The following is a 10,896-nucleotide window of genomic DNA, read 5'->3' on the forward strand; positions in this document are numbered from 1 at the left end:
TTTTTCTTTTTCTACAAAAAACAAAAAGGTTTAAGTTTGATGAGAGGAATTATAGAGGGAGAAAGTAGTGGTGTGTGGTGGTGTCGAAAAGGAGCGTTAGTGGCGGTGAAAAGATCCTAAGAGAGGGAGATTGACGTCGTGGCAGGGGCGGGGGCAGAACCGTAAAAAAAGAGAAGGGCTTGGGTGGTTCATGGAGGTGGTTGGTAGTGGGCTTTTAAGATCGATGGTTTTTTCTGATGGTGAGGTTCATGGGTTTTCGTGTAGAGGTGGTGGGCTAGTGGTATTGGGGTTTTGGTGGCTATATTGGGTAGGGGTGGCAATTAAATGAGACAACTCGGTCAAAGCTCGACTCGAGTGATCTCGAATAAAACTCGAGCTTGACTTTAGATTTTGGTGAACGACTTGGCTCAAAACCGACCCGACTCGAAATCTACTCGGTCAAAGCTCGAACAAAACTCGGTCGAAACTTGACTCGAGTGAGCTCGACTCCACTCAAACTCGACTTAAAATGCTAACGAGTCCACCCGAGCTAACTCAAACTCGAACTCGACTCGCATCATTGCCACCCCTAAACGGGGGGGTGTGGTAATTTTAAGGGTGGGGTTGTTGTACTTAGAGTGTGGTGGTTGGTGATGAATCTGATGATGATGGTAGAGGAGACATAAGATTATTAGGTGATGGATGAATGGGGAGGAGGAAGAGGAAGAGGAAGAGGAAGAAGAAGGAGGAAGGAGGAATTTTTTATTTTTGGTTTGCTTTATAAAAGAAAAATTATTAAAAGAATTAATGTTACTATTAATTAAATAAGGGAGCGTTTGATATGATTAATGGAAACAAAATGGAAATGATTTGGATAAGGAGGGGAAATGGAATAATAATTGTTACCTTTCATAGTTGTTTGATATCTCAATGGAATGAAAACAATTAAGAGGTTTATGATTGAAGAAGGAAACGTGATTTGTTTCCACTAGTTTGATAAGGGTAACAAATGGGGGGTGGGATTGTGAATCCCTCTTAAAACGGTATTTGTTACTTAACACTCATATCAAGCAATTAGAAATGGAAACGCTTATTTGAATCTGTCTTCTACATCAAATTTTTCTATATACTAAACACCCTCTAAGTAACTATATAAAAAATGATAATACTTATCTAACGCCTTTGGGCGCCCGTTAGGGGGCTCGATTTTCCAAATATCTACTTTTTGCTTATTGATAAATATAAATATAAATATTAAAAATAGTGTCTCGACAAATGTGTCCAAATGAAATACTTTCTCAGTCCTTTTTCTATCACAACAATTGAGTTTTCACGCTTGTTAATGTACAACTTTAATTATTAATATTTTTTATTACTTTTTAGTAAAAATTATAAAAATTCAATATTTGTAAAATACATATCGAGACGAATCTAACAAGACTCCACATAAGTAAATAATGTAAAAATCTCATTGCTGCTATAGAAAAAAAAACAGAGAAAATAAGTAAGTACTCCCTTCGTCTTTTTTTATTTGCTACAAGTACTTTTTCACAAAGACCAAAGAGGGAGTGGGGACCATTGACATAAATGGAATTAACAAAAAAGCAAATAGGTAAATTGTGGGACCTATGTATTATATATGGAAACATTTACAAAATCAAGAAGGGAGTGATGGCAAATTTGTAAATAAAGTGTGGGACTTATGTAATATATATGAAAATATTTGCAAATGTAGCAAATAAATTGAAACACCCCTAAATGGCAAAATGTAGCAAATAAAAAAAGACGGAGGGAGTATTTGGGAAGGTGGAGGGGTGGGGCCGTGGAGGGAGATTGGGGATAGGCCAAAAGCCAAATCAAGGCCCGCGGAAATTAAAAGTTGAACTACCCTGAAAATTGTTACCCCCTACTTTAAAATGGCTGGCGAACCATATTCAGAACTCGGGAACTGAGAAGACATCCATGATCCATCCAACCATTTCCTTGTACAATTCTTGCTTTTGAAAGCTTAAAATTCTTTGTGGGTCAGCAAAAATGGGAAGTAAAGTAGGAGAATGTGAATGGCCAGTGTCGAATCGATCTCGGAACAACCTACTCTTGTGTTGCAGTATGGCGTCATGGTCGTGTTGAAATCATAACTAACGACCAGGGTAACCGTACGACACCGTCTTGGGTGGCTTTCACCGACTCCGAGCGGCTTATTGGTGAAGCTGCTAAGAATCAAGTCTCCAAGAACCCCACCAATACCATTTACGGTTACTTTTTTTTTTTTCATCTCTCCTGGTTTAATTTTATTTATTTGTGCTCTTGTACCTTATTTCTGCATTTTTGCTAAGATTTAAGTATGTCAAGTTGTAAACTGAATATGATGATAAACTAGACTTTTTTTTTTATCCATATAAGCCACGAAGGCGGTATAGAGAAAGAAAGGGAGGATTCAAACTTGTGACTTTGTTATATGGCTATAATTATATGCACATTCTTGATTTAGAGTTTGTTTTGTCACCTTATTTTTTGTTCTTATAATAAAAAATTAGTTTAGATAAGAACTAATAAGTTCAAATAAGTTTAATTTAACAAAAATAGCAAATATTAAGTTTGATCCTTTCACAAACAAGGTCTAAATAAGTTTAGATAAGGTCTAATAATAAGTTCAAATAAGTTTAGATAAACAAAAATATGTGGAAAAGAATAGACCCTTACACTTACAAGTTCCCTTGTTTGCAGAAGGTATTGGGGGAAGGAAGCATCCATTTTCATCCCATCTTTAATAATTACCATTCCTCCTAAATTGGAGAGATTTGGAGGAAAATTAGAGCACCACTTTGTCTTTGCTGACAAAAAAACTACTCTAATTAATTTTTTGTTTATGATGAATGTTTTTTTTCGGTTTATAATGAATGTTTATAATGGATGTCGGAACCTACATAATTTACAATTCATCGAAGCTCCATTATGTCAATTAATTATGTTGGATTTTGTACCAAAAAACTTGAACTTTATGAAATATGTTCTGCCTCTATATGCTTATTGGTTATAGCATTCTATTCCTTCTAACAATCTTCTATAAATGCTAATCAATGACAGATGCAAAAAGGCTAATTGGTAGGAGATTCAGTGATGAAACTGTACAAGAAGACATGAAATTGTGGCCATTTAAGGTGAGCTGGAACAAGCTCAGGAAGTAAAGATAAGCCAATGATTGTTGTTACCTATAAGGGTGAGGAGAAGAGATTCATTCCGGAGGAGATTTCATCGATGGTCCTTTCGAAGATGAAAGACATTGCCGAGGCTTTCCTTGGCATGGTAGTGAAGAATGCGGTTGTCACAGTTCCAGCATACTTCAATGATTCCCAGCGTCAGGCAACTAAAAATGCTGGCACCATTGCAGGGCTTAATGTTGTTCGTATCATCAATGAGCCAACAGCTGCTCCATGGCATATGCTAGTCACAGGCTATCAATTGTGATGCCGCTGCAAAAAGTATTCTCATATTTGACTTAGGTGGTGGGACATTTGATGTTTCCTTGGTAGCGATTGAAAAGGGTAGATTTATAGTCAAAGCTGTTAATGGGGACACCCACCTTGGCGGAGGGGACTTTGACAACAGAATGGTTAGTAATCTTGTAGAGGAGTTTCAGAGGAAGCACAAAAAATATATTGGTGATAATCCTAGGGCTCTTGGAAGGTTGAGGGCTGCTTCAGAGAGAGCCAAAAGGATACTTTCGGCAACTGTTCAAACTAGTATTGAGATAGATTGCCTTTTTTAGGGCATTGATTTTACATCAACTATAAATCGAGCTCGTTTCGAGAAATGGAACATGAATTTCTTTCAGAGTTGTATAGACACTGTTGAAATGTGCTTAAGAGATGCCAAGATGGAAAAGCATGAAGTTCATGATGTGGTCCTTGTTGGTGGGTCAACTCGTATTCCAAAGGTTCAGCAGTTGTTGAAAGACTTCTTCGGTGGGAAGGAACTTTGCAAAAGCGTTAACCCGGATGAGGCTGTTGCGTATGGTGCTGCCATCCATGCTTCTGTTTTAAGTGGTGTTGGTAGGAGTAATAAAGATATTGTGCTTGTGGATGTCACACCTTTATCTCTTGGTGTGAAGGATGTTACTGGCGATTTGCATGTTATATTACCGAGGAATACAACCATCCCAGCCAAAAAGAATGTTACTCGTGCTACTGTTAAGGACAATCAAACCAGAGTTAGGTTCCAGGTGTATGAGGGTGAGAGACCTATAGCTCTGGACAACCATTTCTTGGGCGAGTTTTGCCTTTATGACTTACCTCCTGAACCAGAAGGTGTCATTGAGTTTGATGTGTGCTTTGAAATTGATGTTGATGGAATTCTTAATGTGTCTGCAAAGGAAACAAGAACTGGAATCAAGGATCAAATCACCATTGTGAACTACCATGGGAAGCTGCAAAAGGAGGAGATAGAGAGAATGGTAGAAGTTGCTGAAAGATACAGGGTTCAAGACGAGGAACACAGGAAGAGGGTGCAAGCTAAGAATGCTTTACAGAGCTATGCCAATAACATGTGGGAAGTTGTGAATGATAACAGGAATGTGGAGATTGGTATTAATGAGGAGAAGATAAAGGATGCTGTCAAGCAGACATTACAATGGTTGGAAGGGACTGATCTTGCCGAGGCATCTAAGTTCGAGGAGAAGTTGAAAGAGCTGGAAATCCTTTGCGGACATTTTGCTCCTAAGATGCGTCCAGAAGTGTGGTAAGCTGCGGTTTGCCTGCAGTAGCTAGTGCTCGTTCCGATTGTGATTGGATCTAGTACACTGACTTTTGACACCTTTTTTTCGCCAAATTAGAAGTTATTGCAGTACAAGCAAGTTGAAATTGGAAGTATGCCGTTTTCAGTTCAGAAAAAGGAAAAAATGTTGGTACCTCTTTATTATAATGAATCTAACTAGTCAACTTGGAAGTATTACTGTAGATCACTTTTAGTTTCTTGCTCTGTTTGATTTATGGAGCTTCTTTTTTCTGTTTGCTTCTCTTATCTCAACTTGTCTTGGATAATGCACAATTATAAGCGATGAATGTTAAGAAACAATATGGCTTTTATCCTCTTTATCTTCTTGTGAGAAGTAATGTTGTGTTACAAAAGTAAAAAGTATACAATAGTAGTCTGGAGGAAAAAAAATTACGAGTAAGGCAGTAACAAGATAAATGGAATGAGTCTTCCCTGAACAATGTCTTCTCAAAAAATAAAGGGATAATTCACGTCACGAAAGTTCATAAACTAGAGTAAAGAAAAAATTACTACAAGTGATGATAAATCGGTGACAACAATTGATAGAATTAGTAGCGTTTTTACAAGTTAATCTTTGCACAAACAAGATTATACACTCTCTTCAATAGTGTAATATTTGTGGCACTCGTCTTCTAAAAGATTCGAAGGAAGATAAGATAGGGGAAGATACACTCTTCTTACTGCTATGATCTCAATCTTTTGGGGCAGTGTTGCTTACTTGAGTGACAGCATCCTATTGCTGTGAGTGTGACATATTTGCTACAATGGACTCACAAGTCACAAATGCTTTCAAGTTCTTTCATCTTATCTTCAATCTTTTGAACATCAGAAAGAAGAAAATTTCAGGCTAACCGCCTAGTTGTCTATGATGTTCCCCATTTTTCTCGTCCTTTAGTCGAATCTTCTTACCATAACATCAGAGCCTATTCTTCATGAGTTCAGCATACGCTTAATCATTATCCTATCAAAATCTTTAGCTCGAGTACATCGTTCTCAATAGTAACCAAGAGGCATCAAAAGGACCACCTCCAAGATCAAATACCAGTACATTCTCTTTAAGGCCATTGCTTCCAGTTCCAGCAGCCTTCTAATCAAGGCCATACGCAATGGCAACAGATGTTGGCTCGTTGATAATGCGCATAAAATTTAGTCCTGCAATGGATCCAGCATCATTTATCGCTTGTCGCTGTAAATTATTAAAGTACGCTGGAACACTGATAACAGCATCCTTCACAGTTGTGCCAACTGGCAAGATAAGCCTCTTTGCATCTGTAAACAAGATAAGTTCACTTGATATATGAATTAATTGTACTCTTAATGCCAAATCTCGATCTTGTTTTGTAGAGTTTGATAGCTTTATGGCTTTCCAATTTATTAGTGAGATAACAGATAGCCAAGCCAAATGCTAAGAAACCAAAACAATACCCACAAGACAAAGGGTACGTTTTTATATACCCGCTTGCCCTTTATAATAAGAATTCTTAAGTAATTAAATCGACTTCAAACCTCAAAATGAGATCAGAAAACATATACTTCCTCCGTTCTGTTTTAAATGAAACATTGGGTGAAATGACACTATTCATTGATCAATTTTGACTCCAATTTATCGCTATTATATAAAGAAAAAACATAGTCAAGTGGGATCTTGTTAGATTCGTCTCGATGCATACTATCAAATTATAATTTTTTATATTTTTTACGTGTACACAACTAAAGATATTAATGACTAAAGAAGCGCATTGGGTTGCGTGAAAAAGCAAACGTTTCATTTAAAATGGAATGGAGGAAGTATAAAACATGTCTCTAACGAAATTAATGAAAAGAAAAATAATATAGGGAAAATGGAAACAAATAATCTCACTTTTGCCACTTCTGCCCAAAACAATCCCACTTTTTCAAAATCTGGAAACAATCCCACTTTTCTCAAAACAAGCCTTTTTATCTCCAACCTGTTTAATAGGTTATAATTTTATTTTATTTTTATTTTTTCCCTTTAATGTCTCTTTTCCCACTCTCTTCCCACCATGGGCACCACCACCACCCCTAATCCCAGTCCCCACCCCCCTCCACTGCAGTCCCGCAACCCCGCTCCTCGATCCTCCTCCATGAATCCCAATCCCCCCTCCCTTGTAGATTAGCTACTCCTAATTCCCTTTCCCTGAACCCCGATCCCCCTCCGTGACCGCTGCGCCACCCTAATCGAGATTGGGTTTTGGGTGGAATGTGCGGGATTTTAGTGGCTGTGGCTAGGGTGGGTTTTCAAGTGGGTAGGATATGTTTCGGTTGGTTTTAGTGAGGTTTTGAGGTGGGGATGTGGGTTGTGGTGGGGTAGCGGTTGGGGGTAGGTTGGCGGGAGTTAGTCGTGGTGGGATGAGGTGGGGCTGTGGGTTGTGGTGGGGTAGTGGTCATGTTGTGGGTTGCCGGGAGTTAGTCGTGGTGGGAGGAGGTGAGGTTGTGGGTTGTGGTGGGGTAGTGCTCAGGTGGTGGGTTGGCGGGAGTTAGTCGTGGTGGAGTGGAGGTATGGTGGTGATATGGTGTTTGTTATGGAGGTAGGGGTGGTGAAGTGAGAGAATCAGAAAATATGGAAAGGCAAGGGAGAGAAGACCAATCAGAAGGTGATACGTGGCAAGTCACCTTCTAAAACAAATTACCAATTTCACAAACCGGTAAAAGGCTCATTTTGAGAAGATGGGAGTATAAAGGTGGGATTGTTTTCAGATTTCGAAAAGGTGAGATTATTGGTTTCCATTTTTCCAATAATATAAGCATAATTGAGACTTTCGTAAAACCAAGGGGATATTGTGCAAACTTTGAAAGAAAGGTGAGAGTAATTTTGGATTTTCATCAAACACAAGACCAAACTATAGAAAAGAAGATATTTTATTTTTCTTGCAAACTTGAAATGAATAACACAACATGTGAAGATTGTGAACATATGCAACTAAAATATAAAACAATTTTGGTTCTGAGTAGGAAGTTAAAATCCCATGAATTTTGAATACATTTATGATTTAAGTTATTTCATTAAATTTATGGAATTGCAAAATATTTTTTGGCTATTCATGATAGGAAAGATAGAACTTTACATGAATTTCTACTTATTTAAGGAGAGTAGTAGAGATGGTCACTAGTGCGGGCTGGTTCGTGGGCCCTAGTTGGCCGGACTGAGAGTTCACGGCCCGAGACTAGACTATGAAATTCATGGTTTGGATGGGCCGGTCATGGGGTGAAAAATCTTGGCCTACACCGTTCTGTTACCGATTTTTACGGTTCAGGAAACGGTTATAGCAGTTCGTGGGCCTAGAAGGCTGGCGGGCCGCATGAGAATTTTTTATTTTCAAAATTATCTATTCATTGGAATCATATATTATTGTTGATAATTCACTTTTATATATAGTTTTTAGATGCATTTAGGTTGCATTTTAGAGCATTTAGTTTCATATTTAGGTTCATTATTGCATTATATTCTTAAGTTATGCTTTTGTACTTCTATCCGGTATGTTTTCTTGTTTTTGATGAATTTCAGGCATTGAGAACGTATTTGTATTATGATTAGCTAAACTTGAGGATTAGGAGCACTTGGAAAGGAGTTACAATGCATAAGGATCGTATGGATATGTCATAGTACGAGTTTGAGCAAAAACGAGGCAGAAAATCATTAGAAGAAATGTGAAAAAGAGTCACGTCTACTCTTCTGATCATAAATTTTGATGTGATTCTTAGAATCGAGTAATTCCACCAGATTTGGAAACTAGACTTGAAGAGCTTTCCAACGATAGGTGGCACGCCCCGAGGAGACTTTTAGTCAAGGAGTTATGCCTTTGGAAGATTGCACTGATTCTGCTGGAATATGCCACCGTACGCGCGGATCACTAATCCGCGTATTAATGATTTATTTAAGATTTTCTGTAAATTACTTTCCAAGTCATATTAGGTTATTGAATATTTATTTAGATAGGTTTTCATTCTTTCTCTCTCCTCCGCCCCTCTCACGTCATTTTAGGTTTTAGGTTTTAGTTTTCTCTCTTCTTCTTTTTCTCTCTAGTTTTTAGTGTAAACCCTAGTTTTCATTATTTTTCATTAATTCATGAGTTCTATTAGTTTCTTTCATTAATTTCTTTAATTATGTATTCTTTTATAGTTTTAGATTTCATTATTTATTTCATGATAGAGTAGTTTCTTTTATCTATGGTTAAGTGAACCCTAGTATGATTTAATTCATGATTGTTTCTTTAAATTCTCATATTAATTATTAATTGTTCTTGCTTAATTGATTGTGCATATGCCAATACTAGATTAGGATAACTAGTATGTTGTTATGATTCCATTGTCTTGATCACAACGGGAGTTGGGTTTTGACGGATTTGAGTATTTCAATTAAGGACATGAAGTTCTCCACGGGAGTAGGTAGAATGGATTGTTAGGAAGTTAAAGTGTCGTGTTTAATGTCTTTAATTTGCATGATTCCACGGGAGTAGGCTTGACTGCATATTAGAGAAGCCATAGATACTCGGGAGAGGTCTATGGTACTTTATAGGGTGTACTTTTCCTTGTGAACATTTAATTTATTAGTTTGGGGTAGAAATTATTTTGTATTATTTCGTGCTAGTGGGGATACTTAACTGTAGAGTCTTTTATTTATATGATTAGTATAGTTTAATTCCACCATTATTCTTGATATTAATCTCCCTTAGTCTTACCATTATTTAAGAGTTAATCATAGAATAACTTTCTCTCTGTGGGATCGACTCTAACTTACCCTACTACATAGTTAGGAGGATTAGTTAGGTTATTTATTTTTGTTAGGTGCGCGACACGCCTACCAAATTTTGGCGCCGTTGCCAGGGAGACGGTTTTGTTCTATTTAGTTTTTTTTTTATTGTTGGTGAGACTAAATTGTAAATATATTTTTTTTCTCTCTTTTGTGAATATTTTTTTTTTGTATAACTTTTCTGTATCATGGAGTCATGTTATTTTCATGATGGGAATAATTCTTTTGCTAGGAAACATAGTCGAAATTCTTGGGATTCTCATGTTTACAGTTTTGATGCATATCAAAACCCTCCCAATTTTTGCATGAGTTCTCGAATTACCTATATGTTATGTGAATCCCATGTATATGCTAGTAATTCTAGAGCAATTTTTTTTTTCCTCAATATGAGAATGAATTGTTTTGGAATTACTATCACAGACTTGGTGATTTATATGTCCTAATCATGGAATTGAATTATGGGATATGTGCCAGTGATTTATGAGGGGTTAAATGAAGAAACTAGGATGGTGGTAGAATCTACGTGTGATGGAGGATTTCTATTCCAATCGCCTGATTATTGTTGGGATTTAATTGAGTGGTTGGCTAGAGATACTTATGAGTGGGAGATGTCTTCATCTGCTCTTTCACCCAAACTTACATGTCACCACCCCTTATTGTTCGAATTGTCAGTCTACTTCTCATGATTTTTCTTCTTGTGATGTGACATTAATAGATGGTTTCGACCCCTCTTCCCAATTTGAATGTCAATCTGCTCAGAATTCTAGCCCGATCCGTTTATTTATGATGATAATGAGGGTGGATAATAGAGAGCTATTGGGATGATGAAAAGATTGAAAGAACGACTAATGTGATGGATGTTTTGGCGGAGGAGAAGCCATGGTTGAAATTTCCTCTTTGGAGGAAACTCAAGTTGACGTGAGGTGATTTATGAGTCTTTATCGGTATCACCTATTGTTTTTGAGTCTCATGTTCCATTCTCTGAGAAACTTGATTTTATATCTTCTTCCCCTATATTATATCCTCCATCGTTCCTTCTTTCTCCCCTTTTGAATGACTTTCATGATAATGTAAATAATGTACATTCGTTTCTTTTCATTCTTTTGAGTCATGTAAAAAGACTAACGATTTTTCTTTTTCTCTTGTAAATATAACTTTTCGTTTGATTTTCTTTTTGTAGTTTTAGTAATTTTTTAGTACTAACTTTTTTCATTTTTCCTTTTCACTCTTATATAATATGCTTTGAGATGTCTGCAGGAACATATGATAGCTTCTTAGAGCGTTGAATTAAAATGAGTGATCTACAATCTTCAGCGTCATGCAAGACTTGAAATTAGCGCTTCTCGGGAGGCAACCCGAGTTTTGACTTATTT

The 10,896-nt window shown here is 37.1% G+C and overlaps 1 pseudogene; it reads left to right on the top strand.

Annotated features, from left to right (window-relative positions):
• The first annotated feature begins 223 nt into the window (after positions 1–223).
• Positions 224–4,720, top strand: LOC104885115 (heat shock 70 kDa protein 18-like; annotated as a pseudogene).
• Positions 4,721–10,896: the final 6,176 nt, after the last annotated feature.

The sequence above is a fragment of the Beta vulgaris genome, chromosome 1, assembly GCF_026745355.1.
Source record: "Beta vulgaris subsp. vulgaris cultivar EL10 chromosome 1, EL10.2, whole genome shotgun sequence".
Lineage (NCBI taxonomy): Eukaryota > Viridiplantae > Streptophyta > Magnoliopsida > Caryophyllales > Amaranthaceae > Beta > Beta vulgaris.